This window comes from Nicotiana tabacum, chromosome 16 (genome assembly GCF_000715075.1).
Source record: "Nicotiana tabacum cultivar K326 chromosome 16, ASM71507v2, whole genome shotgun sequence".
NCBI classification, from domain to species: Eukaryota; Viridiplantae; Streptophyta; class Magnoliopsida; order Solanales; family Solanaceae; genus Nicotiana; species Nicotiana tabacum.
In genome coordinates this window covers 31,662,523-31,671,343 of record NC_134095.1, presented here as the reverse complement: position 1 = coordinate 31,671,343, position 8,821 = coordinate 31,662,523, and positions in this window count along the sequence as shown.

Here is an 8,821-nt window from a genome sequence, read left to right as displayed (position 1 = left end):
TATTCCATGTATCTATGTTGAGAAAATGTATTGGAGACCCTTCTCGAGTCGTCCCTATCAAAGATGTACAAGTTACAGAGGACCTATCATATGAAGAAGTGCCAGTGGCGATATTAGATCGGCAAGTCCGCAAGCTGAGAACAAAATATGTAGCTTCCGTCAAAGTATTGTGGAGGAACAAAAATATGGAAGAAATGACATGGGAAGCAGAAGAGGAGATGAAGTCTAAATACCCTTACTTATTCCAGAATGAAGATAACAAGGATGTTGGTGGAAGACAGGATACATTGGAAGGTGAAACGGCTCTATGAGGTAAGAAATAATTTGAGAATACTCCTCCTTAATACAAAATGGTGATATGTAGATAATGTAAATACGCATAATGCTTTGTGTAGCCTTGTGAAGCCATATGTTGGGCTTACTTACTTGCAAGTTTTGCTAGTGACCATTTTATAGGGGAAAATTGATCGGAAATTTCCATTAGAATCCACGATGATTTAAACTCCCCATAAACCCTTACATTCGAGGACGAATGTTCCTAAGGGGGAGGGTGTTACAACCCATATCCACATGTGTTAGTTCATGCCATATATTAGTTAACATAAATCCAAGAAGGAATTATCTTTGAGATGATAAAAAGTCAATCCTATTGGTCTTAAGTGATACAAGAGTGTATAAGGGTGATTAACCAATATTAGAAGTTAAACGAATCAAGGATGTTGTAACTCGAATTTTCAGGTAATCTAGCGGTGCTTAATACACTCAAGAGGTCATTTATGAAGGTATTTTAATCATATAATATCCGTATCATAAGTCTTGAAGTCAAACAAGTTATGAAACAAAAGTCGACAAAAGTTGTCGCAACTTAGGTTCATAATTTTACTTAAACATTAGGTCCAATGTTTCTAATCTTTTCTCATAATTTACAAGGAATTACGGGGTGATCTACCAACCAAATTAAAGATCTATGAGTCTAGTTTCCAACGCATTAAACCGTTCATCGATACGATCTCGGAGTAGAGAGATATTCGCGTTTTCGCGAGACTGCGCCAAGCACCTCTCTATGGGGCCCACTAAGTCGGTTTAAGATATTTGGACCTATATAGGATGACTACAACCCGTTTTTAGTCATTTCTTTTCACTATTTTCAGACCTTAGAACCCTAGGAACATCCTCTCAAGGTTCTCTCAAGATTCAAGACCCAAAAAAGGGCAAACAACACAAATCAAGTGTCGGGAATTCCGTGGCGCTAGTAAGTCTCTTGTTCTTCTTGTTGTTGCTCATTTTTGTGTCGTTCCAGCTCGTGTGGGAGGTTGTTTTAAAGGGTATATGTTCTGTAAATACTCCCTAATGTTCTTAATATCAATCCTAGGTGATTTCAAGCCTTCTAAAGTGATTCTAGTGCCGAAAAACACTAATTGATCGCTAGTTTCATTTTTTTGTTGTTGTGGCAGCATTGGAGGGATATTTCTTGGAAATTTAAGGTCAAATTGGAGTTGTTCTTTCTGTATAAAGGTAAGGAACCTCTTACTCTATATGTATTTAAGATTATCCAAGTTGCGTCTAAGCCATTGAAGCTAGAACTTGTGAGATATATATCGAAAGGTTTGGTAGTAGTGTTATTGTTTTGTGGACTGTTTTGCGTTGTTGTTGGGCTGCGTATTTTACTACTATATTGTGGAGTTTTGGAGGAGGAAGGGTGTGGAGAAACACCATATATATGTAGGTTTATGGGCTGATAGTTATTCGTAACATTTCCAGATTGTTTGACACGACTATGGTGGTCGTCGTATGTATGGAGTGATTAGGCTGTGTGTGGACTATATTGGGAGGCTCAATATGTTTATTATTGATGTTGTTTGGGCTGTTTGGTGACTATTTTTAATGGTGCGAGGTCATATATATAGGGGAGGTGCTGTCCGTTTCATCGTAAAATAGGTTGTGGTCGATACATAATAGTTATGACGCTTAAATGATAACGATAGTATCGTTTCTCTTATTGTAGACTAAGGAGTTTTGACAATTGCATAGCTTGAGATTGGGGAAGTATATACAAGGTATGTGAGGCTATCCCTTTCCTTCTTTTGCATGACTCCGATTGTACATAATGTAATGAACGAGCTTCCAAAGATACTCTACTCTTAGAAGCTAGCAGTACTTACATTGTTTTCCCTCTTATGGAACGATTGATGTTAATGTTGCTTCTCTTATTCTTATGTTATCAATGTTATTGGTACTTCCTGATTCTTATAAGGTTCATAGTGAAGAGTTAGTCCTAATAACGTGTACAGAGGATACCGACCTTACGTCACTCCGAAAGGTTTAGAATGTGATTCCATGAGTCGAGCATGCATTATATATATGTATCTATTTTACTCTACCGAGCCACGCTATAGTTGGCCGGGTACGGCACCTATTGTGCAACCACTGATCAGTTGGGTTTTACCGAGCTCCACGTGGCCGGGTACGATTCTACCGAGCCTATTATAGCCGGGTACGATATGATGATGATAATTAGTCCCACAGAGGCGAATGCTTTAAAGGTTTTTTTATTTATACATATGTATCATGCATTTCATGTAAGTAGCCCTCAGAGGTACTAAGATGTTACAGGTTGTATATTCTCTATCCTTGCTTACATTACTGATCGTATTTATGGTTCCTTGCCTTACATACTCAGTACTTTATTCGTACTGACGTCCTTTTATTTGTGGACGCTGCATGTCGTGCTGCAGGTCCTGATAGACAGGCAGGTGCAGCTCCCCACCACAGTAGACTGTCCAGTTCAGCGGTGATTGGCGAGATCCCTTCTCCGGACTTGCCTTGGTCTTGGTATGCAATTTTTGTTATAGACATTATGGGTATGTCGGGGCCCTGTTCCGGCTATGTTGCAACACTTATGTTCTTTTAGAGGCTCATACACAGGTGTTGGCTCATGTATAGTTTGGTATGCCTTGTAGGCTAGTTTTTGTTGTATAGTCTTTCATAGTAGCGTGGTAGCTCATACCTTATATGTAGTTTCTTGATTGTCTGGTCATCCCCTGCTATGTATATTCATGCCATCATATTTTATTGCTGGTTTTCCATGATCTAGGTCTACCATTTATATTGATCTCTTTAGCCTTAAAAGATAATAATGAAGGTTAGATGAAATGTACGTTGGTGCTCGGCAAGTGTGGTCGGGTGCTAGTCATGGCCCTTCAGTTTGGGTCGTGACAGAACCTCTCAGGTTCGATCTCCTTACTTCAATGGTCAGCATTTTTCTCATTGGAAAGTTCGCATGGAAACATATACCATGTCATACGACATCAAAGTATGGCGTGTGATAAAAAAAAGGAAATCTTCCAATTCCTCTAACGAAAAATGCAAATGGTGAAATCATCACATCAACTGATCCTCTGGATTTGGATGATTACACTGATGAACACACTGCTGTCATCACTGTAAATGCAAAAGCAAAAAATCTATTGTATAACGCTATCAGTGGAGAAGAATATGAAAAAATATCCAGTTGTGAAACTGCAAAAAAATGTAGGATAACCTGGAAGTCACTTATGAAGGAACCAACAAAGTGAAAGAGACTAGGATAAATCTCCTGGTTAGGGAATATGAATTATTTCAAATGAAGGATGGAGAATCTGTTGAAGAAATATTTTCCAGGTTCAGTAAAATCCTTGGAGACCTCAAACCATTTGGAAGACCTATTAAAAGTGGCAAACAGGTTAGAAAGATCCTCAGAAGTCTACCTACAATCTGGCAACCAAAAGTTATCGCTCTAGAATGTCAAGACCTGGACAAAATCTCCTATGATGAACTCGGAGGTGACTTGATTGCTTTTGAAAAAAACTCATCTTGATAGACAAATTCAAGAGAAAAAGAAAATCATTGCTTTCAAGGAAACTATGGATGAACCTGAAAATGAAGATGAAGTAGAAGGAGGAGAACAAGATGAAAATATTGCAATGCTCTCGCAAGTTGTGACCAACATGATGAGAAGAAACAAAAAACTACAGAAGAGGTAAGTTTAATTTCAGAAAAGGAAGGGCGAGCAATGAAACAGATAAAAATGATGGAAGATGTTACGAATGTGGAAAACTCGGACACATTCAACTTGACTGTCCTGAATTAAAATGGAAGCTTAGCAGGAACTTGCAAAAGAAGAAAGCTTTTGGAGCATGGAGTGATGAGGAGGAATCTTATCATGAGGAAATTTCCAATATGTGTTTTATGGCTCTTAGCGACAATGAAGAATCAGATAAACTTGGACTAATGGCAGACAACAATGATGAAGAAGATGATTCAAGAAGACCTTGTTCACCCGTCGGATGAAGGAACTAGTGAGGTACACACTTCTTTATGTCCATCTTGTTATGAACTTCAAGAATTTGTTGATATTTCTCTTGTAGACATTGAAAGAGTAGTAAATGAATTCAGAAAAGTCAAGAGAGAAAGAAAAAGAGAAAAGAAAGATTGGGCCCTGAAACTAGAAGTATGCAAAATTACACGAGATCTACTTCAAGAAGAAGTAAACGAACTCAGGCTTCAATTGAATGGTCTACAAAAATCATCAAGTTCTAGTTCAGTTCAGAATGTTCATGTGAGAAATAAAATAGCGTGCTCCTTTTGTGGTAAAAATGGTCATAGCACTAACAATTGCAGGAACAGAATTAGAAGTGAAAATAATTCTAGAAACTTCAACAGCTCACCTTGCACCTACTTTGCCAAAAGAGGTCACGCCTCAAATCATTGCAGGTTCAGAAACAATAGGAGGTGGATTTGGAAACCAAAATCTTCAAATCAAACTAACTCTCAAAAATCTAACCAGTCAGGACCCAAGCAGGCTTGGGTACCTAAAAATAAATAATCTTGTTTTGCAGGAACACCGCAAAAAGAATCGAAAAAGAAAATGGTATCTCGACAGCGCGTGTTCCAAACATATGAGGGTGACAAACAATTGTTTAAATCAGTCACCAAGCTAGATGGAGGAATAGTTACTTTTGGTAACAAATCCAAAGGAAATGTTATTGGTGTTGGAAAGGTTCCTTTAAGCCCTACATGTGATGTGGATGAAGTTTACTTAGTGGATGAACTCAGTTACAATCTTCTCAGCATCAGTTAACTATGTGACAATGATTATGAGGTTCGTTTTAAGAAATATGGCTGGTTCATAAAAGACGAATCGGGTAATATCATTCTCTCTGGTAATAGGGACAGAAATGTCTATACTATCAAAAACCTAGAAAACATTGGGGATCAAATTTGTCTTTCTTCTATAATTGAAGATCCCTGGGTTTGGCATAGAAAACTTGGGCATGCAAGCGTGCACACCATTCAAAAACTTTCAAAACATAACCTTGTCATTGGTCTTCCAAAACTGGATTTTTCAAAAGATCATATATGTGATGCATGTCAATTAAGAAAACAAACTCGATCCTCTTTCAAAGTTAAAAACATTGTTTCTACCTCTTCAACTGCTGCATATGGATTTATTTGGCCCCACTAGAACTGCTAGTATTGGAGGTAAGAAATATGCTTTTGTTATTGTAGATAATTTTTCTAGATTTACATGGGTTATATTTCTTAGTCATAAAGATGAAGCCTTAAAGAATTTTGAAGTCTTTTGTAAGAAGGTTCAACCTGAGAAGGGTTATTACATCTCTACAATCAGGAGTGATCATGAAGGAGAGTCTGAAAGCAGAGCATTTGAAAATTTCTGCAATGATCACGGAATCTCCCATAATTTCTCTTCACCTAGATCTCCTCAGTAGAATGGTGTAGTAAAGCGGAAAAACAGAACCTTGTAGGATATCGCAAGAACGATGATAGTGGAAAACTCTTTACCTCACCATTTCAGGGCAGAAGCTGTAACTACAACGTGTCATATTATTAACAAATGTCTCATTTGTCCCATCCTCAAAAAGACTCCCTATGAACTATGGAATGGTAAGAAACCAAACATCAGGTACTTTCACCCTTTCAGATGCAAATTCTTTGTTCATAATAATGGTAAGGATAATCTGGGTAAGTTTGATCCAAAGAGTGATGAAGGTATATTTCTTGGTTACTCTCCCTCAAGTAGAGGTTATAGAGATTACAATAGGATGGCTTATGCATTAAAGACTCTATTCATGTTATTTTTGTTGATACTAACCCTCGCCCAAGGAATGAACATATTCCTGAAGAGGAGGAAATTTCGTGTGCTCCAAAATCTATTATTTTAGGAAAAGATCATCAAAGTGAGTCAGCTAATCAACAGACTCAACCAGCTGAAGCTCCTTCAGAAGATCATGACTTATCTCAACCAGATCAGTCGACTAATATGGAAAAGATCTCTTCAGTGAATACTCCAAATGAATGGAGGAACGAACCAAGATATCCTCACAAATTCATTATTGGAGATCCACAGAAAGGAATAACTACAAGAAGATCACAAAAGAACAAGTCTCATGTAGCTCTCATTTCTCAAATTGAGCCCAAGAAGGTTGATGAAGCTCTAAAAGATTCTCATTGGATCAACACTATGAAAGAAGAATTAGATCAGTTTGAGAAAAACAAAGTCTGAGAACTAGTTCCAAAACCCCAAAACTCCTCTGTTGTTGGGACTAAATGGGTTTTCAGAAATAAATTGGATGAATCAGACCAAGTCGTTCGAAATAAAGCAAGACTGGTGGCTCAAGGTTACTCTCAACAAGAAGGAATCAACTATGATAAAACCTTTGCACCTGTGGCAAGACTTGAATCCATCAGAATTTTACTTGCCTTTGCAGCTCACAAAGGATTCAAACTGTATCAGATGAATGTCAAAAGTGCGTTCCTAAATAGTTATATATCTGAAGAAGTATACGTGAAGCAACCTCCTGGGGTTTGCAAATTCCACTCTTCCAAACCATGTATACAAGCTAACTAAAGCCTTGTACGGTCTCAAACAAGCTCCGCGAGCATGGTATGAAAGGTTAAGTTCTTTTCTTTTGAATCAAGGTTTCAAACGAGGTAACGTAGATACAACTCTTTTTATTAAGCAATCAAATTCTAGTAATCTCATTACTCAAATTTACGTTGATGATGTTATCTTTGGTAGACCTAACACTACTCTCTGTGAAGATTTTTCTCTTTCCATGAAAGGTGAATTTGAGATGAGCATGATGGGAGAACTAACTTTCTTCCTTGGTCTTCAAATCAAGCAGTCTCCTAAAGGAATCTTTATCAGCCAAAATAAGTACACCAATGAGCTTATCAAAAAGTTTGGAATGGAAAATGCTAAGGCTATTGGTACTCCTATGAGTCCAACTAATGTGCTACATGTTGACAACAATGGAAAAATGGTTGATAAAATCATGTATAGAAGAATGATTGGATCTCTACTTTATTTAACTGCTAGTCGACCAGATATTACATTTAGCGTATGTAAATGTGCTAGATTTTAGTCAGCTCCTAAGGAATCACATTTAACTGTTGTTAAACGCATCATTAGATATTTAATTGGTACTACTGAATTCGGCCTATGGTATGATCATTCTAACAATTTTTCTTTAAGAGGCTTTTCAGATGTTGATTTTGCATGAGACAAAACTGATAGAAAAAGTGCCAGTGGAACATGTCAATTACTGGAAAATGCCTTAGTATCTTGGAACAACAAGAAACAAAATTGTGTTGCTCTTTCAACAACTGAAGCAGAATACCTAGCTGTTGGAAGTTGTTGTACACAAGTTTTATGGATCATGCATCAACTCATTGACAATGATTTATGTCTTACTGCTACTCCTACTTTTTGTGACAACACCAGTGTTATCTGTCTATTTATAAATTATGTGCATTATTCTAAAGCAAAGCATATAGAAATTAAATATCATTTTATTCGTGATCACGTTGCAAAAGGTGATATTGCATTAGAATTCATTAGCACTGATTCACAACTTGCTGATATTTTCACTAAACCTCTTTTAGAAGAAAGATTTTGTATCCTTCGAAAAAAAATTGGCATTCTGCCAATTTTGTAAACCAGTTGCTTGTTTAAGTGGTTAAATTATTTTGTACATTTTCAATATATTTTATTTCCTTAATTATCCGTGTACTAATTAATTTTACTGTGTAAGTGTAATTATTACTTGCAGTCATTCAGAACCATCACTTCCTTCTGTATTTGACCCTTCCGATAACCAAGACGCCCCTTCACTTATCTCAAATCTATGATAAAAAACCTCCATCTTCCAAATATCTTCCTCATTCCCTACCAAATCTCCGATTTCTCCGTGGCCAAAAGAAACCCTTCCTCTGCAACCAGACGAAACCGAAGGTTTCAAAAACCTCTCAATACAAAAGAAACGGTGGATGTAGAATCATCTATTGACTCAGACCTTCTCAAGACTGACAATGATAGCAGTGCCTCATCTGAAGATCAACTCATTAGCCAGAAAAGGCTGGAAAATGACCCATGGAACAAACCCCCAAAAAGGCTGCATGCAAAAAGGGCAAGGTAGAACGCTTGGATTTTGGTCCAGAAGACAAGTTGATCTTCTATGGCCCTAGTGAAAAGGCCAGGTTTGAGTCCTATAAGTCAAAATCCATGGCTTATGGATGATGTGTAAGTCTCTCTCTTATGCAAAGTCTTCATTGTGATATGACTGAAATTTTTGATTTCCAGCACCTTTTCCCTGTGTTTGACACTCTCGAAAATTCTGTGTATGAAGAACCTGTGAGAATGTTTTATGTAAATCTGTTTGTGAATGATAGTGATGACTTAGAATCTATGGTCTTAGGTACTAGAATTGTATTGTACTCCTACCAATTTGAAAAGATTTTTTCTGCCAAATTTAGTGGGTAT